At 48.6% G+C, this 25637-nt stretch overlaps 2 non-coding genes across 2 annotated transcripts; both read left to right on the plus strand.

The window, feature by feature from the left end:
- The first annotated feature begins 11584 nt into the window (after nucleotides 1–11584).
- Trnat-agu (transfer RNA threonine (anticodon AGU)) lies at nucleotides 11585–11658 on the plus strand. The gene has a single exon. It is a non-coding gene; the product is annotated as a tRNA-Thr (tRNA).
- Nucleotides 11659–17924: 6266 nt separating this feature from the next.
- On the plus strand, nucleotides 17925–17998 carry Trnat-agu (transfer RNA threonine (anticodon AGU)). Its single transcript has one exon. It is a non-coding gene; the product is annotated as a tRNA-Thr (tRNA).
- Nucleotides 17999–25637: the final 7639 nt, after the last annotated feature.

The following is a 25637-nucleotide window of genomic DNA, read 5'->3' on the forward strand; positions in this document are numbered from 1 at the left end:
CTCAGGTGCTGTATAATTGTCTACAATGAGTGAAAACGGAGCAATTTATGACGGCTCTTTCAATTTAAGACGTTAAAAACAGACGGAATTTGCATTTGTAATACCAGAGCATCGAAACTACTTGGAACTTTTGTGTATATGAACGGGTCCGCGCCTTTGTACTCTGCTCCCTTCACCGCTACAAACCAACCAACCATCGTGTCCGTGCGCATCTGAGTCGCAAAGAATGGGGAATAGCGCAGTTTGCTCGTGCATGGGGCGTAGCTCAGTTGGTAGAGCGTTCGCTTGGCATGTGAAAGGACCGGGGTTCAAGCCGCGGCGCCTCCATTTTTTGTGGTCAGTGCATGGTAAGTGTTGGTCGCGGCGAACCTAAAGGCACGCAAGATGTTGCAAAGCCAGCGTCACAGACTGATATGATGTATACTGACGTAAGGAGAGCAAGATGTAAGTGTGGGGACCGGCTGTTATCGAGGTGTCATCGAGTGCAGATCTGTCTTAGGTATCGCGGCTTAACCTCATTGAAGTCTAGAGGGTGGACAACACGTTGGTCTTACTCAGAGCGGTGTCCGAATTCTATTTTCGACGTTATACGTGCCACTTTCATTGTGGCCAACTACGATTCGATACAGAATGCACGAAACCTGAAAGACACCCTAACGGATACATAGAGAGTAGTGTTTGTCTGCTGAATAATGGGAGTGCAAGGGTCTGTTTCGTCTATATGGCTGTATGTAGCACCTTTAGTCTACGGGTGGGCGTGCGTAGCTCAGATGGTAGATCGCTCGCTTAGTATGCGAGAGGTACTGGGATCAATACCCAGTGCGTCCAGAATTTTTAACACACCTACATGCGCACCTTGATATGCAAGTGGAATACTTCACAGCCAGCAGATGTGTCTAGGAAGATACAAGCTTGCACCGAGTTCACGTAAATCCCACTGCACATTCCTATTCTTTGCGTGCAGTCAGCTGCTACTGGTGTTGTTAGTTGTGACTGCTGATAATAGATGCCGTAGCAATCAATTCATGGAGTGAGTTGTATGTTTTGAGATAGTTTGTCTCTGACAAGCAAGCACAGGTGACATAGGTGCGAACACAGGAAGCTTGCAGACCCTCGCTGCCTGCAGACACCGAGCAGCCACACTAGGAGGGCGGCCTAAGCCGTAGGCGAATTGTGCTCATTTGCTTTGGCGCGACGTCGAACTATAAATAATGCTGTCACTAGCGTGAGCGTTGCGTGAGCGTCGTGGAAAGTCGGAAAAGTCGGCTGCGAGGGTGAGTGCCAAGTTTGGGGAGCGTTTCGTAGTATGCGCAGTGCAATGGAGACGCGGAAACTTGTTGTGGCCCAGTGTTTTGCAGTTGGACGACAAGAGTGGTACACAGTAGTAAAGAGCGAGGCACTGAGTTGGCGTAAATAATGTAGTGCACAATGGTTCTCGAGATGTGTTTGTTACCTCAGGTGCTGTATAATTGTCTACAATGAGTGAAAACTGAGCAATTTGTGACGGCTCTTTCAATTTAAGACGTTAAAAACAGACGGAATTTGCATTTGTAATACCAGAGCATCGAAACTACTTGGAACTTTTGTGTATATGAACGGGTCCGCGCCTTTGTACTCTGCTCCCTTCACCGCTACAAACCAACCAACCATCGTGTCCGTGCGCATCTGAGTCGCAAAGAATGGGGAATAGCGCAGTTAGCTCGTGCATGGGGCGTTCTGTTGGTAGAGCGTTCGCTTGGCATGTGAAAGGTCCAGGGTTCAAGCCGCATCGCCTCCATTTTTTGTGGTCAGTGCATGGTAAGTGTTGGTCGCGGCGAACCTAAAGGCACGCAAGATGTTGCAAAGCCAGCGTCACAGACTGATATGATGTATACTGACGTAAGGAGAGCAAGATGTAAGTGTGGGGACCGGCTGTTATCGAGGTGTCATCGAGTGCAGATCTGTCTTAGCTATCGCGGCTTAACCTCATTGAAGTCTAGAGGGTGGACAACACGTTGGTCTTACTCAGAGCGGTGTCGGAATTCTATTTTCGACGTTATACGTGCCACTTTCATTTTGGCAACTACGATTCGATACAGAATGCACGAAACCTGAAAGACACCCTAACGGATACATACAGAGTAGTGTTTGTCTGCTGAATAATGGGAGTGCAAGGGTCTGTGTCGTCTATATGGCTGTATGTAGCACCATCAGTCTTCGGGGGGGCGGGCGTAGCTCAGATGGTAGAGCGCTCGCTTAGTATGCGAGAGGTACTGGGATCAATACCCAGTGCCTCCAGAATTTTTAACACACCTACATGCGCACCTTGATATGCAAGTGGAATAATTCACGACCAGCAGATGTGTCTAGGAAGATACAAGCGAATGATTAGCATGCACAATTGACAAGCGTGCTGTTATTTGTGCGCAGGAAGCACCCTCCTCCCACGCCTACACTTAATTTAGAAACAGTACAAGTGTTCCCGTAAGATTCCCAAGCCTATGTCGGAAAGATCTGCCTTGCGCCGAGTTCACGTAAATCCCACTGCACATTCCTATTCTTTGCGTGCAGTCAGCTGCTACTGGTGTTGCTAGTTGTGACTGCTGATAACAGATGCCGTAGCAATCAATTCATTGAGTGAGTTGTATGTTTTGCGATAGTCTGTCTCTGACAAGCAAGCTCAGGTGACATAGGTGCGAACACAGGAAGCTTGCAGACCCTCGCTGCCTGCAGACACCGAGCAGCCACACTAGGAGGGCGGCCTAAGCCGTAGGCGAAATGTACTCATTCGCTTTGGCGCGACGTCGAACTATAAATAATGCTGTCACTAGCGTGAGCGTTGCGTGAGCGTCGTGGGAAGTCGGAAAAGTCGGCTGCGAGGGTGAGTGCCAAGTTTGGGGAGCGTTTCGTAGTATGCGCAGTGCAATGGAGACGCGGAAACTTGTTGTGGCCCAGTGTTTTGCAGTTGGACGACAAGATTGGTACACAGTAGTAAAGAGCGAGGCACTGAGTTGGCATAAATAATGTAGTGCACAATGGTTCTCGAGATGTGTTTGTTACCTCAGGTGCTGTATAATTGTCTACAATGAGTGAAAACGGAGCAATTTGTGACGGCTCTTTCAATTTAAGACGTTAAAAACAGACGGAATTTGCATTTGTAATACCAGAGCATCGAAACTACTTGGAACTTTTGTGTATATGAACGGGTCCGCGCCTTTGTACTCTGCTCCCTTCACCGCTACAAACCAACCAACCATCGTGTCCGTGCGCATCTGAGTCGCAAAGAATGGGGAATAGCGCAGTTTGCTCGTGCATGGGGCGTAGCTCAGTTGGTTGAGCGTTTGCTTGGCATGTGAAAGGTCCAGGGTTCAAGCCGCGGCGCCTCCATTTTTTGTGGTCAGTGCATGGTAAGTGTTGGTCGCGGCGAACCTAAAGGCACGCAAGATGTTGCAAAGCCAGCGTCACAGACTGATATGATGTATACTGACGTAAGGAGAGCAAGATGTAAGTGTGGGGACCGGCTGTTATCGAGGTGTCATCGAGTGCAGATCTGTCTTAGGTATCGCGGCTTAACCTCATTGAAGTCTAGAGGGTGGACAACACGTTGGTCTTACTCAGAGCGGTGTCCGAATTCTATTTTCGACGTTATACGTGCCACTTTCATTTTGGCAACTACGTTTCGATACAGAATGCACGAAACCTGAAAGACACCCTAACGGATACATAGAGAGTAGTGTTTGTCTGCTGAATAATGGGAGTGCAAGGGTCTGTGTCGTCTATATGGCTGTATGTAGCACCATTAGTCTTCGGGGGGGCGGGCGTAGCTCAGATGGTAGAGCGCTCGCTTAGTATGCGAGAGGTACTGGGATCAATACCCAGTGCCTCCAGAATTTTTAACACACCTACATGCGCACCTTGATATGCAAGTGGAATACTTCACAGCCAGCAGATGTGTCTAGGAAGATACAAGCTTGCACCGAGTTCACGTAAATCCCACTGCACATTCCTATTCTTTGCGTGCAGTCAGCTGCTACTGGTGTTGTTAGTTGTGACTGCTGATAATAGATGCCGTAGCAATCAATTCATGGAGTGAGTTGTATGTTTTGAGATAGTTTGTCTCTGACAAGCAAGCACAGGTGACATAGGTGCGAACACAGGAAGCTTGCAGACCCTCGCTGCCTGCAGACACCGAGCAGCCACACTAGGAGGGCGGCCTAAGCCGTAGGCGAATTGTGCTCATTTGCTTTGGCGCGACGTCGAACTATAAATAATGCTGTCACTAGCGTGAGCGTTGCGTGAGCGTCGTGGGAAGTCGGAAAAGTCGGCTGCGAGGGTGAGTGCCAAGTTTGGGGAGCGTTTCGTAGTATGCGCAGTGCAATGGAGACGCGGAAACTTGTTGTGGCCCAGTGTTTTGCAGTTGGACGACAAGAGTGGTACACAGTAGTAAAGAGCGAGGCACTGAGTTGGCGTAAATAATGTAGTGCACAATGGTTCTCGAGATGTGTTTGTTACCTCAGGTGCTGTATAATTGTCTACAATGAGTGAAAACGGAGCAATTTGTGACGGCTCTTTCAATTTAAGACGTTAAAAACAGACGGAATTTGCATTTGTAATACCAGAGCATCGAAACTACTTGGAACTTTTGTGTATATGAACGGGTCCGCGCCTTTGTACTCTGCTCCCTTCACCGCTACAAACCAACCAACCATCGTGTCCGTGCGCATCTGAGTCGCAAAGAATGGGGAATAGCGCAGTTTGCTCGTGCATGGGGCGTAGCTCAGTTGGTTGAGCGTTCGCTTGGCATGTGAAAGGTCCAGGGTTCAAGCCGCGGCGCCTCCATTTTTTGTGGTCAGTGCATGGTAAGTGTTGGTCGCGGCGAACCTAAAGGCACGCAAGATGTTGCAAAGCCAGCGTCACAGACTGATATGATGTATACTGACGTAAGGAGAGCAAGATGTAAGTGTGGGGACCGGCTGTTATCGAGGTGTCATCGAGTGCAGATCTGTCTTAGGTATCGCGGCTTAACCTCATTGAAGTCTAGAGGGTGGACAACACGTTGGTCTTACTCAGAGCGGTGTCGGAATTCTATTTTCGACGTTATACGTGCCACTTTCATTTTGGCAACTACGTTTCGATACAGAATGCACGAAACCTGAAAGACACCCTAACGGATACATACAGAGTAGTGTTTGTCTGCTGAATAATGGGAGTGCAAGGGTCTGTGTCGTCTATATGGCTGTATGTAGCACCATTAGTCTTCGGGGGGGCGGGCGTAGCTCAGATGGTAGAGCGCTCGCTTATTATGCGAGAGGTACTGGGATCAATACCCAGTGCCTCCAGAATTTTTAACACACCTACATGCGCACCTTGATATGCAAGTGGAATAATTCACGACCAGCAGATGTGTCTAGGAAGATACAAGCGAATGATTAGCATGCACAATTGACAAGCGTGCTGTTATTTGTGCGCAGGAAGCACCCTCCTCCCACGCCTACACTTAATTTAGAAATAGTACAAGTGTTCCCGTAAGATTCCCAAGCCTATGTCGGAAAGATCTGCCTTGCGCCGAGTTCACGTAAATCCCACTGCACATTCCTATTCTTTGCGTGCAGTCAGCTGCTACTGGTGTTGCTAGTTGTGACTGCTGATAACAGATGCCGTAGCAATCAATTCATTGAGTGAGTTGTATGTTTTGCGATAGTCTGTCTCTGACAAGCAAGCTCAGGTGACATAGGTGCGAACACAGGAAGCTTGCAGACCCTCGCTGCCTGCAGACACCGAGCAGCCACACTAGGAGGGCGGCCTAAGCCGTAGGCGAAATGTACTCATTCGCTTTGGCGCGACGTCGAACTATAAATAATGCTGTCACTAGCGTGAGCGTTGCGTGAGCGTCGTGGAAAGTCGGAAAAGTCGGCTGCGAGGGTGAGTGCCAAGTTTGGGGAGCGTTTCGTAGTATGCGCAGTGCAATGGAGACGCGGAAACTTGTTGTGGCCCAGTGTTTTGCAGTTGGACGACAAGAGTGGTACACAGTAGTAAAGAGCGAGGCACTGAGTTGGCATAAATAATGTAGTGCACAATGGTTCTCGAGATGTGTTTGTTACCTCAGGTGCTGTATAATTGTCTACAATGAGTGAAAACGGAGCAATTTGTGACGGCTCTTTCAATTTAAGACGTTAAAAACAGACGGAATTTGCATTTGTAATACCAGAGCATCGAAACTACATGGAACTTTTGTGTATATGAACGGGTCCGCGCCTTTGTACTCTGCTCCCTTCACCGCTACAAACTAACCAACCAACGTGTCCGTGCGCATCTGAGTCGCAAAGAATGGGGAATAGCGCAGTTTGCTCGTGCATGGGGCGTAACTAAGTTGGTAGAGCGTTCGCTTGGCATTTGAAAGGTCCAGGGTTCAAGCTGCGGCGCCTCCATTTTTTGTGGTCAGTGCATGGTAAGTGTTGGTCGCGGCGAACCTAAAGGCACGCAAGATGTTGCAAAGCCAGCGTCACAGACTGATATGATGTATACTGACGTAAGGAGAGCAAAATGTAAGTGTGGGGACCGGCTGTTATCGAGGTGTCATCGAGTGCAGATCTGTCTTAGGTATCGCGGCTTAACCTCATTGAAGTCTAGAGGGTGGACAACACGTTGGTCTTACTCAGAGCGGTGTCCGAATTCTATTTTCGACGTTATACGTGCCACTTTCATTTTGGCAACTACGATTCGATACAGAATGCACGAAACCTGAAAGACACCCTAACGGATACATAGAGAGTAGTGTTTGTCTGCTGAATAATGGGAGTGCAAGGGTCTGTGTCGTCTATATGGCTGTATGTAGCACCATTAGTCTTCGGGGGGGGCCGGCGTAGCTCAGATGGTAGAGCGCTCGCTTAGTATGCGAGAGGTGCTGGGATCAATACCCAGTGCCTCCAGAATTTTTAACACACCTACATGCGCACCTTGATATGCAAGTGGAATAATTCACAACCAGCAGATGTGTCTAGGAAGATAGAAGCGAATGATTAGCATCCACAATTGACAAGCGTGCTGTTATTAGTGCGCAGGAAGCACCCTCCTCCCACGCCTACACTTAATTTAAAAACAGTACAAGTGTTCCCGTAAGATTCTCAAGCCTATGTCGGAAAGATCTGCCTTGCGCCGAGTTCACGTAAATCCCACTGCACATTCCTATTCTTTGCGTGCAGTCAGCTGCTACTGGTGTTGCTAGTTGTGACTGCTGATAACAGATGCCGTAGCAATCAATTCATGGAGTGAGTTGTATGTTTTGCGATAGTCTGTCTCTGACAAGCAAGCACAGGTGACATAGGTGCGAACACAGGAAGCTTGCAGACCCTCGCTGCCTGCAGACACCGAGCAGCCACACTAGGAGGGCGGCCTAAGCCGTAGGCGAATTGTGCTCATTCGCTTTGGCGCGACGTCGAACTATAAATAATGCTGTCACTAGCGTGAGCGTCGTGGAAAGTCGGAAAAGTCGGCTGCGAGGGTGAGTGCCAAGTTTGGGGAGCGTTTCGTAGTATGCGCAGTGCAATGGAGACGCGGAAACGTGTTGTGGCCCAGTGTTTTGCAGTTGGACGACAAGATTGGTACACAGTAGTAAAGAGCGAGGCACTGAGTTGGCATAAATAATGTAGTGCACAATGTGGCTCGAGATGTGTTTGTTACCTCAGGTGCTGTATAATTGTCGCCAAGGAGTGAAAACGGAGCAATTTGTGACGGCTCTTTCAATTTAAGACGTTAAAAACAGACGGAATTTGCATTTGTAATACCAGAGCATCGAAACTACTTGGAACTTTTGTGTATATGAACGGGTCCGCGCCTTTGTACTCTGCTCCCTTCACCGCTACAAACCAACCAACCAACGTGTCCGTGCGCATCTGAGTCGCAAAGAATGGGGAATAGCGCAGTTTGCTCGTGCATGCGGTGTAGCTAAGTTGGTAGAGCGTTCGCTTGGCATGTGAAAGGTCCAGCATTCAAGCTGCGGCGCCTCCATTTTTTGTGGTCAGTGCATGGTAAGTGTTGGTCGCGGCGAACCTAAAGGCACGCAAGATGTTGCAAAGCCAGCGTCACAGACTGATATGATGTATACTGACGTAAGGAGAGCAAGATGTAAGTGTGGGGACCGGCTGTTATCGAGGTGTCATCGAGTGCAGATCTGTCTTAGGTATCGCGGCTTAACCTCATTGAAGTCTAGAGGGTGGACAACACGTTGGTCTTACTCAGAGCGGTGTCCGAATTCTATTTTCGACGTTATACGTGCCACTTTCATTTTGTCAACTACGATTCGATACAGAATGCACGAAACCTGAAAGACACCCTAACGGATACATAGAGAGTAGTGTTTGTCTGCTGAATAATTGGAGTGCAAGGGTCTGTGTCGTCTATATGGCTGTATGTAGCACCATTAGTCTTCGGGGGGGGCGGGCGTAGCTCATATGGTAGAGCGCTCGCTTAGTATGCGAGAGGTGCTGGGATCAATACCCAGTGCCTCCAGAATTTTTAACACACCGACATGCGCACCTTGATATGCAAGTGGAATAATTCACAACCAGCAGATGTGTCTAGGAAGATAGAAGCGAATGATTAGCATCCACAATTGACAAGCGTGCTGTTATTAGTGCGCAGGAAGCACCCTCCTCCCACGCCTACACTTAATTTAGAAACAGTACAAGTGTTCCCGTAAGATTCTCAAGCCTATGTCGGAAAGATCTGCCTTGCGCTGAGTTCACGTAAATCCCACTGCACATTCCTATTCTTTGCGTGCAGTCAGCTGCTACTGGTGTTGCTAGTTGTGACTGCTGATAACAGATGCCGTAGCAATCAATTCATGGAGTGAGTTGTATGTTTTGCGATAGTCTGTCTCTGACAAGCAAGCACAGGTGACATAGGTGCGAACACAGGAAGCTTGCAGACCCTCGCTGCCTGCAGACACCGAGCAGCCACACTAGGAGGGCGGCCTAAGCCGTAGGCGAAATGTACTCATTCGCTTTGGCGCGACGTCGAACTGTAAATAATGTTGTCACTAGCGTGAGCGTTGCGTGAGCGTCGTGGAAAGTCGGAAAAGTCGGCTGCGAGGGTGAGTGCCAAGTTTGGGGAGCGTTTCGTAGTATGCGCAGTGCAATGGAGACGCGGAAACTTGTTGTGGCCCAGTGTTTTGCAGTTGGACGACAAGATTGGTACACAGTAGTAAAGAGCGAGGCACTGAGTTGGCATAAATAATGTAGTGCACAATGGTTCTCGAGATGTGTTTGTTACCTCAGGTGCTGTATAATTGTCTACAATGAGTGAAAACGGAGCAATTTGTGACGGCTCTTTCAATTTAAGACGTTAAAAACAGACGGAATTTGCATTTGTAATACCAGAGCATCGAAACTACTTGGAACTTTTGTGTATATGAACGGGTCCGCGCCTTTGTACTCTGCTCCCTTCACCGCTACAAACCAACCAACCAACGTGTCCGTGCGCATCTGAGTCGCAAAGAATGGGGAATAGCGCAGTTTGCTCGTGCATGGGGCGTAACTAAGTTGGTAGAGCGTTCGCTTGGCATTTGAAAGGTCCAGGGTTCAAGCTGCGGCGCCTCCATTTTTTGTGGTCAGTGCATGGTAAGTGTTGGTCGCGGCGAACCTAAAGGCACGCAAGATGTTGCAAAGCCAGCGTCACAGACTGATATGATGTATACTGACGTAAGGAGAGCAAAATGTAAGTGTGGGGACCGGCTGTTATCGAGGTGTCATCGAGTGCAGATCTGTCTTAGGTATCGCGGCTTAACCTCATTGAAGTCTAGAGGGTGGACAACACGTTGGTCTTACTCAGAGCGGTGTCCGAATTCTATTTTCGACGTTATACGTGCCACTTTCATTTTGGCAACTACGATTCGATACAGAATGCACGAAACCTGAAAGACACCCTAACGGATACATAGAGAGTAGTGTTTGTCTGCTGAATAATGGGAGTGCAAGGGTCTGTGTCGTCTATATGGCTGTATGTAGCACCATTAGTCTTCGGGGGGGGGCGGGCGTAGCTCAGATGGTAGAGCGCTCGCTTAGTATGCGAGAGGTGCTGGGATCAATACCCAGTGCCTCCAGAATTTTTAACACACCTACATGCGCACCTTGATATGCAAGTGGAATAATTCACAACCAGCAGATGTGTCTAGGAAGATAGAAGCGAATGATTAGCATCCACAATTGACAAGCGTGCTGTTATTAGTGCGCAGGAAGCACCCTCCTCCCACGCCTACACTTAATTTAAAAACAGTACAAGTGTTCCCGTAAGATTCTCAAGCCTATGTCGGAAAGATCTGCCTTGCGCCGAGTTCACGTAAATCCCACTGCACATTCCTATTCTTTGCGTGCAGTCAGCTGCTACTGGTGTTGCTAGTTGTGACTGCTGATAACAGATGCCGTAGCAATCAATTCATGGAGTGAGTTGTATGTTTTGCGATAGTCTGTCTCTGACAAGCAAGCACAGGTGACATAGGTGCGAACACAGGAAGCTTGCAGACCCTCGCTGCCTGCAGACACCGAGCAGCCACACTAGGAGGGCGGCCTAAGCCGTAGGCGAATTGTGCTCATTCGCTTTGGCGCGACGTCGAACTATAAATAATGCTGTCACTAGCGTGAGCGTCGTGGAAAGTCGGAAAAGTCGGCTGCGAGGGTGAGTGCCAAGTTTGGGGAGCGTTTCGTAGTATGCGCAGTGCAATGGAGACGCGGAAACTTGTTGTGGCCCAGTGTTTTGCAGTTGGACGACAAGATTGGTACACAGTAGTAAAGAGCGAGGCACTGAGTTGGCATAAATAATGTAGTGCACAATGTGGCTCGAGATGTGTTTGTTACCTCAGGTGCTGTATAATTGTCGACAAGGAGTGAAAACGGAGCAATTTGTGACGGCTCTTTCAATTTAAGACGTTAAAAACAGACGGAATTTGCATTTGTAATACCAGAGCATCGAAACTACTTGGAACTTTTGTGTATATGAACGGGTCCGCGCCTTTGTACTCTGCTCCCTTCACCGCTACAAACCAACCAACCAACGTGTCCGTGCGCATCTGAGTCGCAAAGAATGGGGAATAGCGCAGTTTGCTCGTGCATGCGGTGTAGCTAAGTTGGTAGAGCGTTCGCTTGGCATGTGAAAGGTCCAGCATTCAAGCTGCGGCGCCTCCATTTTTTGTGGTCAGTGCATGGTAAGTGTTGGTCGCGGCGAACCTAAAGGCACGCAAGATGTTGCAAAGCCAGCGTCACAGACTGATATGATGTATACTGACGTCAGGAGAGCAAGATGTAAGTGTGGGGACCGGCTGTTATCGAGGTGTCATCGAGTGCAGATCTGTCTTAGGTATCGCGGCTTAACCTCATTGAAGTCTAGAGGGTGGACAACACGTTGGTCTTACTCAGAGCGGTGTCCGAATTCTATTTTCGACGTTATACGTGCCACTTTCATTTTGTCAACTACGATTCGATACAGAATGCACGAAACCTGAAAGACACCCTAACGGATACATAGAGAGTAGTGTTTGTCTGCTGAATAATTGGAGTGCAAGGGTCTGTGTCGTCTATATGGCTGTATGTAGCACCATTAGTCTTCGGGGGTGGGAGGGCGTAGCTCAGATGGTAGAGCGCTCGCTTAGTATGCGAGAGGTGCTGGGATCAATACCCAGTGCCTCCAGAATTTTTAACACACCGACATGCGCACCTTGATATGCAAGTGGAATAATTCACAACCAGCAGATGTGTCTAGGAAGATAGAAGCGAATGATTAGCATCCACAATTGACAAGCGTGCTGTTATTAGTGCGCAGGAAGCACCCTCCTCCCACGCCTACACTTAATTTAGAAACAGTACAAGTGTTCCCGTAAGATTCTCAAGCCTATGTCGGAAAGATCTGCCTTGCGCTGAGTTCACGTAAATCCCACTGCACATTCCTATTCTTTGCGTGCAGTCAGCTGCTACTGGTGTTGCTAGTTGTGACTGCTGATAACAGATGCCGTAGCAATCAATTCATGGAGTGAGTTGTATGTTTTGCGATAGTCTGTCTCTGACAAGCAAGCACAGGTGACATAGGTGCGAACACAGGAAGCTTGCAGACCCTCGCTGCCTGCAGACACCGAGCAGCCACACTAGGAGGGCGGCCTAAGCCGTAGGCGAAATGTACTCATTCGCTTTGGCGCGACGTCGAACTGTAAATAATGTTGTCACTAGCGTGAGCGTTGCGTGAGCGTCGTGGAAAGTCGGAAAAGTCGGCTGCGAGGGTGAGTGCCAAGTTTGGGGAGCGTTTCGTAGTATGCGCAGTGCAATGGAGACGCGGAAACTTGTTGTGGCCCAGTGTTTTGCAGTTGGACGATAAGATTGGTACACAGTAGTAAAGAGCGAGGCACTGAGTTGGCATAAATAATGTAGTGCACAATGGTTCTCGAGATGTGTTTGTTACCTCAGGTGCTGTATAATTGTCTACAATGAGTGAAAACGGAGCAATTTGTGACGGCTCTTTCAATTTAAGACGTTAAAAACAGACGGAATTTGCATTTGTAATACCAGAGCATCGAAACTACTTGGAACTTTTGTGTATATGAACGGGTCCGCGCCTTTGTACTCTGCTCCCTTCACCGCTACAAACCAACCAACCAACGTGTCCGTGCGCATCTGAGTCGCAAAGAATGGGGAATAGCGCAGTTTGCTCGTGCATGGGGCGTAACTAAGTTGGTAGAGCGTTCGCTTGGCATTTGAAAGGTCCAGGGTTCAAGCTGCGGCGCCTCCATTTTTTGTGGTCAGTGCATGGTAAGTGTTGGTCGCGGCGAACCTAAAGGCACGCAAGATGTTGCAAAGCCAGCGTCACAGACTGATATGATGTATACTGACGTAAGGAGAGCAAAATGTAAGTGTGGGGACCGGCTGTTATCGAGGTGTCATCGAGTGCAGATCTGTCTTAGGTATCGCGGCTTAACCTCATTGAAGTCTAGAGGGTGGACAACACGTTGGTCTTACTCAGAGCGGTGTCCGAATTCTATTTTCGACGTTATACGTGCCACTTTCATTTTGGCAACTACGATTCGATACAGAATGCACGAAACCTGAAAGACACCCTAACGGATACATAGAGAGTAGTGTTTGTCTGCTGAATAATGGGAGTGCAAGGGTCTGTGTCGTCTATATGGCTGTATGTAGCACCATTAGTCTTCGGGGGGGGGCGGGCGTAGCTCAGATGGTAGAGCGCTCGCTTAGTATGCGAGAGGTGCTGGGATCAATACCCAGTGCCTCCAGAATTTTTAACACACCTACATGCGCACCTTGATATGCAAGTGGAATAATTCACAACCAGCAGATGTGTCTAGGAAGATAGAAGCGAATGATTAGCATCCACAATTGACAAGCGTGCTGTTATTAGTGCGCAGGAAGCACCCTCCTCCCACGCCTACACTTAATTTAAAAACAGTACAAGTGTTCCCGTAAGATTCTCAAGCCTATGTCGGAAAGATCTGCCTTGCGCCGAGTTCACGTAAATCCCACTGCACATTCCTATTCTTTGCGTGCAGTCAGCTGCTACTGGTGTTGCTAGTTGTGACTGCTGATAACAGATGCCGTAGCAATCAATTCATGGAGTGAGTTGTATGTTTTGCGATAGTCTGTCTCTGACAAGCAAGCACAGGTGACATAGGTGCGAACACAGGAAGCTTGCAGACCCTCGCTGCCTGCAGACACCGAGCAGCCACACTAGGAGGGCGGCCTAAGCCGTAGGCGAATTGTGCTCATTCGCTTTGGCGCGACGTCGAACTATAAATAATGCTGTCACTAGCGTGAGCGTCGTGGAAAGTCGGAAAAGTCGGCTGCGAGGGTGAGTGCCAAGTTTGGGGAGCGTTTCGTAGTATGCGCAGTGCAATGGAGACGCGGAAACTTGTTGTGGCCCAGTGTTTTGCAGTTGGACGACAAGATTGGTACACAGTAGTAAAGAGCGAGGCACTGAGTTGGCATAAATAATGTAGTGCACAATGTGGCTCGAGATGTGTTTGTTACCTCAGGTGCTGTATAATTGTCGACAAGGAGTGAAAACGGAGCAATTTGTGACGGCTCTTTCAATTTAAGACGTTAAAAACAGACGGAATTTGCATTTGTAATACCAGAGCATCGAAACTACTTGGAACTTTTGTGTATATGAACGGGTCCGCGCCTTTGTACTCTGCTCCCTTCACCGCTACAAACCAACCAACCAACGTGTCCGTGCGCATCTGAGTCGCAAAGAATGGGGAATAGCGCAGTTTGCTCGTGCATGCGGTGTAGCTAAGTTGGTAGAGCGTTCGCTTGGCATGTGAAAGGTCCAGCATTCAAGCTGCGGCGCCTCCATTTTTTGTGGTCAGTGCATGGTAAGTGTTGGTCGCGGCGAACCTAAAGGCACGCAAGATGTTGCAAAGCCAGCGTCACAGACTGATATGATGTATACTGACGTAAGGAGAGCAAGATGTAAGTGTGGGGACCGGCTGTTATCGAGGTGTCATCGAGTGCAGATCTGTCTTAGGTATCGCGGCTTAACCTCATTGAAGTCTAGAGGGTGGACAACACGTTGGTCTTACTCAGAGCGGTGTCCGAATTCTATTTTCGACGTTATACGTGCCACTTTCATTTTGTCAACTACGATTCGATACAGAATGCACGAAACCTGAAAGACACCCTAACGGATACATAGAGAGTAGTGTTTGTCTGCTGAATAATTGGAGTGCAAGGGTCTGTGTCGTCTATATGGCTGTATGTAGCACCATTAGTCTTCGGGGGGGGCGGGCGTAGCTCAGATGGTAGAGCGCTCGCTTAGTATGCGAGAGGTGCTGGGATCAATACCCAGTGCCTCCAGAATTTTTAACACACCGACATGCGCACCTTGATATGCAAGTGGAATAATTCACAACCAGCAGATGTGTCTAGGAAGATAGAAGCGAATGATTAGCATCCACAATTGACAAGCGTGCTGTTATTAGTGCGCAGGAAGCACCCTCCTCCCACGCCTACACTTAATTTAGAAACAGTACAAGTGTTCCCGTAAGATTCTCAAGCCTATGTCGGAAAGATCTGCCTTGCGCTGAGTTCACGTAAATCCCACTGCACATTCCTATTCTTTGCGTGCAGTCAGCTGCTACTGGTGTTGCTAGTTGTGACTGCTGATAACAGATGCCGTAGCAATCAATTCATGGAGTGAGTTGTATGTTTTGCGATAGTCTGTCTCTGACAAGCAAGCACAGGTGACATAGGTGCGAACACAGGAAGCTTGCAGACCCTCGCTGCCTGCAGACACCGAGCAGCCACACTAGGAGGGCGGCCTAAGCCGTAGGCGAAATGTACTCATTCGCTTTGGCGCGACGTCGAACTGTAAATAATGTTGTCACTAGCGTGAGCGTTGCGTGAGCGTCGTGGAAAGTCGGAAAAGTCGGCTGCGAGGGTGAGTGCCAAGTTTGGGGAGCGTTTCGTAGTATGCGCAGTGCAATGGAGACGCGGAAACTTGTTGTGGCCCAGTGTTTTGCAGTTGGACGACAAGATTGGTACACAGTAGTAAAGAGCGAGGCACTGAGTTGGCATAAATAATGTAGTGCACAATGGTTCTCGAGATGTGTTTGTTACCTCAGGTGCTGTATAATTGTCTACAATGAGTGAAAACGGAGCAATTTGTGACGGCTCTTTCAATTTAAGACGTTAAAAACAGACGGAATTTGCATTTGTAATACCAGAGCATCGAAACTACTTGGAACTTTTGTGTATATGAACGGGTCCGCGCCTTTGTACTCTGCTCCCTTCACCGCTACAAACCAACCAACCAACGTGTCCGTGCGCATCTGAGTCGCAAACAATGGGGAATAGCGCAGTTTGCTCGTGCATGGGGCGTAACTAAGTTGGTAGAGCGTTCGCTTGGCATTTGAAAGGTCCAGGGTTCAAGCTGCGGCGCCTCCATTTTTTGTGGTCAGTGCATGGTAAGTGTTGGTCGCGGCGAACCTAAAGGCACGCAAGATGTTGCAAAGCCAGCGTCACAGACTGATATGATGTATACTGACGTAAGGAGAGCAAAATGTAAGTGTGGGGACCGGCTGTTATCGAGGTGTCATCGAGTGCAGATCTGTCTTAGGTATCGCGGCTTAACCTCATTGAAGTCTAGAGGGTGGACAACACGTTGGTCTTACTCAGAGCGGTGTCCGAATTCTATTTTCGACGTTATACGTGCCACTTTCATTTTGGCAACTACGATTCGATACAGAATGCACGAAACCTGAAAGACACCCTAACGGATACATAGAGAGTAGTGTTTGTCTGCTGAATAATGGGAGTGCAAGGGTCTGTGTCGTCTATATGGCTGTATGTAGCACCATTAGTCTTCGGGGGGGGCGGGCGTAGCTCAGATGGTAGAGCGCTCGCTTAGTATGCGAGAGGTGCTGGGATCAATACCCAGTGCCTCCAGAATTTTTAACACACCTACATGCGCACCTTGATATGCAAGTGGAATAATTCACAACCAGCAGATGTGTCTAGGAAGATAGAAGCGAATGATTAGCATCCACAATTGACAAGCGTGCTGTTATTAGTGCGCAGGAAGCACCCTCCTCCCACGCCTACACTTAATTTAAAAACAGTACAAGTGTTCCCGTAAGATTCTCAAGCCTATGTCGGAAAGATCTGCCTTGCGCCGAGTTCACGTAAATCCCACTGCACATTCCTATTCTTTGCGTGCAGTCAGCTGCTACTGGTGTTGCTAGTTGTGACTGCTGATAACAGATGCCGTAGCAATCAATTCATGGAGTGAGTTGTATGTTTTGCGATAGTCTGTCTCTGACAAGCAAGCACAGGTGACATAGGTGCGAACACAGGAAGCTTGCAGACCCTCGCTGCCTGCAGACACCGAGCAGCCACACTAGGAGGGCGGCCTAAGCCGTAGGCGAATTGTGCTCATTCGCTTTGGCGCGACGTCGAACTATAAATAATGCTGTCACTAGCGTGAGCGTCGTGGAAAGTCGGAAAAGTCGGCTGCGAGGGTGAGTGCCAAGTTTGGGGAGCGTTTCGTAGTATGCGCAGTGCAATGGAGACGCGGAAACTTGTTGTGGCCCAGTGTTTTGCAGTTGGACGACAAGATTGGTACACAGTAGTAAAGAGCGAGGCACTGAGTTGGCATAAATAATGTAGTGCACAATGTGGCTCGAGATGTGTTTGTTACCTCAGGTGCTGTATAATTGTCGACAAGGAGTGAAAACGGAGCAATTTGTGACGGCTCTTTCAATTTAAGACGTTAAAAACAGACGGAATTTGCATTTGTAATACCAGAGCATCGAAACTACTTGGAACTTTTGTGTATATGAACGGGTCCGCGCCTTTGTACTCTGCTCCCTTCACCGCTACAAACCAACCAACCAACGTGTCCGTGCGCATCTGAGTCGCAAAGAATGGGGAATAGCGCAGTTTGCTCGTGCATGCGGTGTAGCTAAGTTGGTAGAGCGTTCGCTTGGCATGTGAAAGGTCCAGCATTCAAGCTGCGGCGCCTCCATTTTTTGTGGTCAGTGCATGGTAAGTGTTGGTCGCGGCGAACCTAAAGGCACGCAAGATGTTGCAAAGCCAGCGTCACAGACTGATATGATGTATACTGACGTAAGGAGAGCAAGATGTAAGTGTGGGGACCGGCTGTTATCGAGGTGTCATCGAGTGCAGATCTGTCTTAGGTATCGCGGCTTAACCTCATTGAAGTCTAGAGGGTGGACAACACGTTGGTCTTACTCAGAGCGGTGTCCGAATTCTATTTTCGACGTTATACGTGCCACTTTCATTTTGTCAACTACGATTCGATACAGAATGCACGAAACCTGAAAGACACCCTAACGGATACATAGAGAGTAGTGTTTGTCTGCTGAATAATTGGAGTGCAAGGGTCTGTGTCGTCTATATGGCTGTATGTAGCACCATTAGTCTTCGGGGGTGGGAGGGCGTAGCTCAGATGGTAGAGCGCTCGCTTAGTATGCGAGAGGTGCTGGGATCAATACCCAGTGCCTCCAGAATTTTTAACACACCGACATGCGCACCTTGATATGCAAGTGGAATAATTCACAACCAGCAGATGTGTCTAGGAAGATAGAAGCGAATGATTAGCATCCACAATTGACAAGCGTGCTGTTATTAGTGCGCAGGAAGCACCCTCCTCCCACGCCTACACTTAATTTAGAAACAGTACAAGTGTTCCCGTAAGATTCTCAAGCCTATGTCGGAAAGATCTGCCTTGCGCTGAGTTCACGTAAATCCCACTGCACATTCCTATTCTTTGCGTGCAGTCAGCTGCTACTGGTGTTGCTAGTTGTGACTGCTGATAACAGATGCCGTAGCAATCAATTCATGGAGTGAGTTGTATGTTTTGCGATAGTCTGTCTCTGACAAGCAAGCACAGGTGACATAGGTGCGAACACAGGAAGCTTGCAGACCCTCGCTGCCTGCAGACACCGAGCAGCCACACTAGGAGGGCGGCCTAAGCCGTAGGCGAAATGTACTCATTCGCTTTGGCGCGACGTCGAACTGTAAATAATGTTGTCACTAGCGTGAGCGTTGCGTGAGCGTCGTGGAAAGTCGGAAAAGTCGGCTGCGAGGGTGAGTGCCAAGTTTGGGGAGCGTTTCGTAGTATGCGCAGTGCAATGGAGACGCGGAAACTTGTTGTGGCCCAGTGTTTTGCAGTTGGACGACAAGATTGGTACACAGTAGTAAAGAGCGAGGCACTGAGTTGGCATAAATAATGTAGTGCAAAATGGTTCTCGAGATGTGTTTGTTACCTCAGGTGCTGTATAATTGTCTACAATGAGTGAAAACGGAGCAATTTGTGACGGCTCTTTCAATTTAAGACGTTAAAAACAGACGGAATTTGCATTTGTAATACCAGAGCATCGAAACTACTTGGAACTTTTGTGTATATGAACGGGTCCGCGCCTTTGTACTCTGCTCCCTTCACCGCTACAAACCAACCAACCAACGTGTCCGTGCGCATCTGAGTCGCAAACAATGGGGAATAGCGCAGTTTGCTCGTGCATGGGGCGTAACTAAGTTGGTAGAGCGTTCGCTTGGCATTTGAAAGGTCCAGGGTTCAAGCTGCGGCGCCTCCATTTTTTGTGGTCAGTGCATGGTAAGTGTTGGTCGCGGCGAACCTAAAGGCACGCAAGATGTTGCAAAGCCAGCGTCACAGACTGATATGATGTATACTGACGTAAGGAGAGCAAAATGTAAGTGTGGGGACCGGCTGTTATCGAGGTGTCATCGAGTGCAGATCTGTCTTAGGTATCGCGGCTTAACCTCATTGAAGTCTAGAGGGTGGACAACACGTTGGTCTTACTCAGAGCGGTGTCCGAATTCTATTTTCGACGTTATACGTGCCACTTTCATTTTGGCAACTACGATTCGATACAGAATGCACGAAACCTGAAAGACACCCTAACGGATACATAGAGAGTAGTGTTTGTCTGCTGAATAATGGGAGTGCAAGGGTCTGTGTCGTCTATATGGCTGTATGTAGCACCATTAGTCTTCGGGGGGGGCGGGCGTAGCTCAGATGGTAGAGCGCTCGCTTAGTATGCGAGAGGTGCTGGGATCAATACCCAGTGCCTCCAGAATTTTTAACACACCTACATGCGCACCTTGATATGCAAGTGGAATAATTCACAACCAGCAGATGTGTCTAGGAAGATAGAAGCGAATGATTAGCATCCACAATTGACAAGCGTGCTGTTATTAGTGCGCAGGAAGCACCCTCCTCCCACGCCTACACTTAATTTAAAAACAGTACAAGTGTTCCCGTAAGATTCTCAAGCCTATGTCGGAAAGATCTGCCTTGCGCCGAGTTCACGTAAATCCCACTGCACATTCCTATTCTTTGCGTGCAGTCAGCTGCTACTGGTGTTGCTAGTTGTGACTGCTGATAACAGATGCCGTAGCAATCAATTCATGGAGTGAGTTGTATGTTTTGCGATAGTCTGTCTCTGACAAGCAAGCACAGGTGACATAGGTGCGAACACAGGAAGCTTGCAGACCCTCGCTGCCTGCAGACACCGAGCAGCCACACTAGGAGGGCGGCCTAAGCCGTAGGCGAATTGTGCTCATTCGCTTTGGCGCGACGTCGAACTATAAATAATGCTGTCACTAGCGTGAGCGTCGTGGAAAGTCGGAAAAGTCGGCTGCGAGGGTGAGTGCCAAGTTTGGGGAGCGTTTCGTAGTATGCGCAGTGCAATGGAGACGCGGAAACTTGTTGTGGCCCAGTGTTTTGCAGTTGGACGACAAGATTGGTACACAGTAGTAAAGAGCGAGGCACTGAGTTGGCATAAATAATGTAGTGCACAATGTGGCTCGAGATGTGTTTGTTACCTCAGGTGCTGTATAATTGTCGACAAGGAGTGAAAACGGAGCAATTTGTGACGGCTCTTTCAATTTAAGACGTTAAAAACAGACGGAATTTGCATTTGTAATACCAGAGCATCGAAACTACTTGGAACTTTTGTGTATATGAACGGGTCCGCGCCTTTGTACTCTGCTCCCTTCACCGCTACAAACCAACCAACCAACGTGTCCGTGCGCATCTGAGTCGCAAAGAATGGGGAATAGCGCAGTTTGCTCGTGCATGCGGTGTAGCTAAGTTGGTAGAGCGTTCGCTTGGCATGTGAAAGGTCCAGCATTCAAGCTGCGGCGCCTCCATTTTTTGTGGTCAGTGCATGGTAAGTGTTGGTCGCGGCGAACCTAAAGGCACGCAAGATGTTGCAAAGCCAGCGTCACAGACTGATATGATGTATACTGACGTAAGGAGAGCAAGATGTAAGTGTGGGGACCGGCTGTTATCGAGGTGTCATCGAGTGCAGATCTGTCTTAGGTATCGCGGCTTAACCTCATTGAAGTCTAGAGGGTGGACAACACGTTGGTCTTACTCAGAGCGGTGTCCGAATTCTATTTTCGACGTTATACGTGCCACTTTCATTTTGTCAACTACGATTCGATACAGAATGCACGAAACCTGAAAGACACCCTAACGGATACATAGAGAGTAGTGTTTGTCTGCTGAATAATTGGAGTGCAAGGGTCTGTGTCGTCTATATGGCTGTATGTAGCACCATTAGTCTTCGGGGTGGCGGGCGTAGCTCAGATGGTAGAGCGCTCGCTTAGTATGCGAGAGGTGCTGGGATCAATACCCAGTGCCTCCAGAATTTTTAACACACCGACATGCGCACCTTGATATGCAAGTGGAATAATTCACAACCAGCAGATGTGTCTAGGAAGATAGAAGCGAATGATTAGCATCCACAATTGACAAGCGTGCTGTTATTAGTGCGCAGGAAGCACCCTCCTCCCACGCCTACACTTAATTTAGAAACAGTACAAGTGTTCCCGTAAGATTCTCAAGCCTATGTCGGAAAGATCTGCCTTGCGCTGAGTTCACGTAAATCCCACTGCACATTCCTATTCTTTGCGTGCAGTCAGCTGCTACTGGTGTTGCTAGTTGTGACTGCTGATAACAGATGCCGTAGCAATCAATTCATGGAGTGAGTTGTATGTTTTGCGATAGTCTGTCTCTGACAAGCAAGCACAGGTGACATAGGTGCGAACACAGGAAGCTTGCAGACCCTCGCTGCCTGCAGACACCGAGCAGCCACACTAGGAGGGCGGCCTAAGCCGTAGGCGAAATGTACTCATTCGCTTTGGCGCGACGTCGAACTGTAAATAATGCTGTCACTAGCGTGAGCGTTGCGTGAGCGTCGTGGAAAGTCGGAAAAGTCGGCTGCGAGGGTGAGTGCCAAGTTTGGGGAGCGTTTCGTAGTATGCGCAGTGCAATGGAGACGCGGAAACTTGTTGTGGCCCAGTGTTTTGCAGTTGGACGACAAGATTGGTACACAGTAGTAAAGAGCGAGGCACTGAGTTGGCATAAATAATGTAGTGCACAATGGTTCTCGAGATGTGTTTGTTACCTCAGGTGCTGTATAATTGTCTACAATGAGTGAAAACGGAGCAATTTGTGACGGCTCTTTCAATTTAAGACGTTAAAAACAGACGTAATTTGCTTTTGTAATACCAGAGCATCGAAACTACTTGGAACTTTTGTGTATATGAACGGGTCCGCGCCTTTGTACTCTGCTCCCTTCACCGCTACAAACCAACCAACCAACGTGTCCGTGCGCATCTGAGTCGCAAAGAATGGGGAATAGCGCAGTTTGCTCGTGCATGGGGCGTAACTAAGTTGGTAGAGCGTTCGCTTGGCATTTGAAAGGTCCAGGGTTCAAGCTGCGGCGCCTCCATTTTTTGTGGTCAGTGCATGGTAAGTGTTGGTCGCGGCGAACCTAAAGGCACGCAAGATGTTGCAAAGCCAGCGTCACAGACTGATATGATGTATACTGACGTAAGGAGAGCAAAATGTAAGTGTGGGGACCGGCTGTTATCGAGGTGTCATCGAGTGCAGATCTGTCTTAGGTATCGCGGCTTAACCTCATTGAAGTCTAGAGGGTGGACAACACGTTGGTCTTACTCAGAGCGGTGTCCGAATTCTATTTTCGACGTTATACGTGCCACTTTCATTTTGGCAACTACGATTCGATACAGAATGCACGAAACCTGAAAGACACCCTAACGGATACATAGAGAGTAGTGTTTGTCTGCTGAATAATGGGAGTGCAAGGGTCTGTGTCGTCTATATGGCGGTATGTAGCACCATTAGTCTTCGGGGGGGCGGGCGTAGCTCAGATGGTAGAGCGCTCGCTTAGTATGCGAGAGGTGCTGGGATCAATACCCAGTGCCTCCAGAATTTTTAACACACCTACATGCGCACCTTGATATGCAAGTGGAATAATTCACAACCAGCAGATGTGTCTAGGAAGATAGAAGCGAATGATTAGCATCCACAATTGACAAGCGTGCTGTTATTAGTGCGCAGGAAGCACCCTCCTCCCACGCCTACACTTAATTTAAAAACAGTACAAGTGTTCCCGTAAGATTCTCAAGCCTATGTCGGAAAGATCTGCCTTGCGCCGAGTTCACGTAAATCCCACTGCACATTCCTATTCTTTGCGTGCAGTCAGGTGCTACTGGTGTTGCTAGTTGTGACTGCTGATAACAGATGCCGTAGCAATCAATTCATGGAGTGAGTTGTATGTTTTGCGATAGTCTGTCTCTGACAAGCAAGCACAGGTGACATAGGTGCGAACACAGGAAGCTTGCAGACCCTCGCTGCCTGCAGACACCGAGCAGCCACACTAGGAGGGCGGCCTAAGCCGTAGGCGAATTGTGCTCATTCGCTTTGGCGCGACGTCGAACTATAAATAATGCTGTCACTAGCGTGAGCGTCGTGGAAAGTCGGAAAAGTCGGCTGCGAGGGTGAGTGCCAAGTTTGGGGAGCGTTTCGTAGTATGCGCAGTGCAATGGAGACGCGGAAACTTGTTGTGGCCCAGTGTTTTGCAGTTGGACGACAAGATTGGTACACAGTAGTAAAGAGCGAGGCACTGAGTTGGCATAAATAATGTAGTGCACAATGTGGCTCGAGATGTGTTTGTTACCTCAGGTGCTGTATAATTGTCGACAAGGAGTGAAAACGGAGCAATTTGTGACGGCTCTTTCAATTTAAGACGTTAAAAACAGACGGAATTTGCATTTGTAATACCAGAGCATCGAAACTACTTGGAACTTTTGTGTATATGAACGGGTCCGCGCCTTTGTACTCTGCTCCCTTCACCGCTACAAACCAACTAACCAACGTGTCCGTGCGCATCTGAGTCGCAAAGAATGGGGAATAGCGCAGTTCGCTCGTGCATGGGGCGTAACTAAGTTGGTAGAGCGTTCGCTTGGCATGTGAAAGGTCCAGGGTTCAAGCTGCGGCGCCTCCATTTTTTGTGGTCAGTGCATGGTAAGTGTTGGTCGCGGCGAACCTAAAGGCACGCAAGATGTTGCAAAGCCAGCGTCACAGACTGATATGATGTATACTGACGTAAGGAGAGCAAAATGTAAGTGTGGGGACCGGCTGTTATCGAGGTGTCATCGAGTGCAGATCTGTCTTAGGTATCGCGGCTTAACCTCATTGAAGTCTAGAGGGTGGACAACACGTTGGTCTTACTCAGAGCGGTGTCCGAATTCTATTTTCGACGTTATACGTGCCACTTTCATTTTGGCAACTACGATTCGATACAGAATGCACGAAACCTGAAAGACACCCTAACGGATACATAGAGAGTAGTGTTTGTCTGCTGAATAATGGGAGTGCAAGGGTCTGTGTCGTCTATATGGCTGTATGTAGCACCATTAGTCTTCGGGGGGGCGGGCGTAGCTCAGATGGTAGAGCGCTCGCTTAGTATGCGAGAGGTGCTGGGATCAATACCCAGTGCCTCCAGAATTTTTAACACACCTACATGCGCACCTTGATATGCAAGTGGAATAATTCACAACCAGCAGATGTGTCTAGGAAGATAGAAGCGAATGATTAGCATCCACAATTGACAAGCGTGCTGTTATTAGTGCGCAGGAAGCACCCTCCTCCCACGCCTACACTTAATTTAGAAACAGTACAAGTGTTCCCGTAAGATTCTCAAGCCTATGTCGGAAAGATCTGCCTTGCGCCGAGTTCACGTAAATCCCACTGCACATTCCTATTCTTTGCGTGCAGTCAGCTGCTACTGGTGTTGCTAGTTGTGACTGCTGATAACAGATGCCGTAGCAATCAATTCATGGAGTGAGTTGTATGTTTTGCGATAGTCTGTCTCTGACAAGCAAACACAGGTGACATAGGTGCGAACACAGGAAGCTTGCAGACCCTCGCTGCCAGCAGACACCGAGCAGCCACACTAGGAGGGCGGCCTAAGCCGTAGGCGAATTGTGCTCATTCGCTTTGGCGCGACGTCGAACTATAAATAATGCTGTCACTAGCTTGAGCGTCGTGGAAAGTCAGAAAAGTCGGCTGCGAGGGTGAGTGCCAAGTTTGGGGAGCGTTTCGTAGTATGCGCAGTGCAATGGAGACGCGGAAACTTTTTGTGGCCCAGTGTTTTGCAGTTGGACGACAAGATTGGTACACAGTAGTAAAGAGCGAGGCACTGAGTTGGCATAAATAATGTAGTGCACAAAGTGGCTCGAGATGTGTTTGTTACCTCAGGTGCTGTATAATTGTCGACAAGGAGTGAAAACGGAGCAATTTGTGACGGCTCTTTCAATATAAGACGTTAAAAACAGACGGAATTTGCATTTGTAATACCAGAGCATCGAAACTACTTGGAACTTTTGTGTATATGAACGGGTCCGCGCCTTTGTACTCTGCTCCCTTCACCGCTACAAACCAACCAACTAACGTGTCCGTGCGCATCTGAGTCGCAAAGAATGGGGAATAGCGCAGTTTGCTCGTGCATGGGGTGTAGCTAAGTTGGTAGAGCGTTCGCTTGGCATGTGAAAGGTCCAGCATTCAAGCTGCGGCGCCTCCATTTTTTGTGGTCAGTGCATGGTAAGTGTTGGTCGCGGCGAACCTAAAGGCACGCAAGATGTTGCAAAGCCAGCGTCACAGACTGATATGATGTATACTGACGTAAGGAGAGCAAGATGTAAGTGTGGGGACCGGCTGTTATCGAGGTGTCATCGAGTGCAGATCTGTCTTAGGTATCGCGGCTTAACCTCATTGAAGTCTAGAGGGTGGACAACACGTTGGTCTTA

This window comes from Schistocerca gregaria, chromosome 10 (genome assembly GCF_023897955.1).
Source record: "Schistocerca gregaria isolate iqSchGreg1 chromosome 10, iqSchGreg1.2, whole genome shotgun sequence".
NCBI classification, from domain to species: Eukaryota; Metazoa; Arthropoda; class Insecta; order Orthoptera; family Acrididae; genus Schistocerca; species Schistocerca gregaria.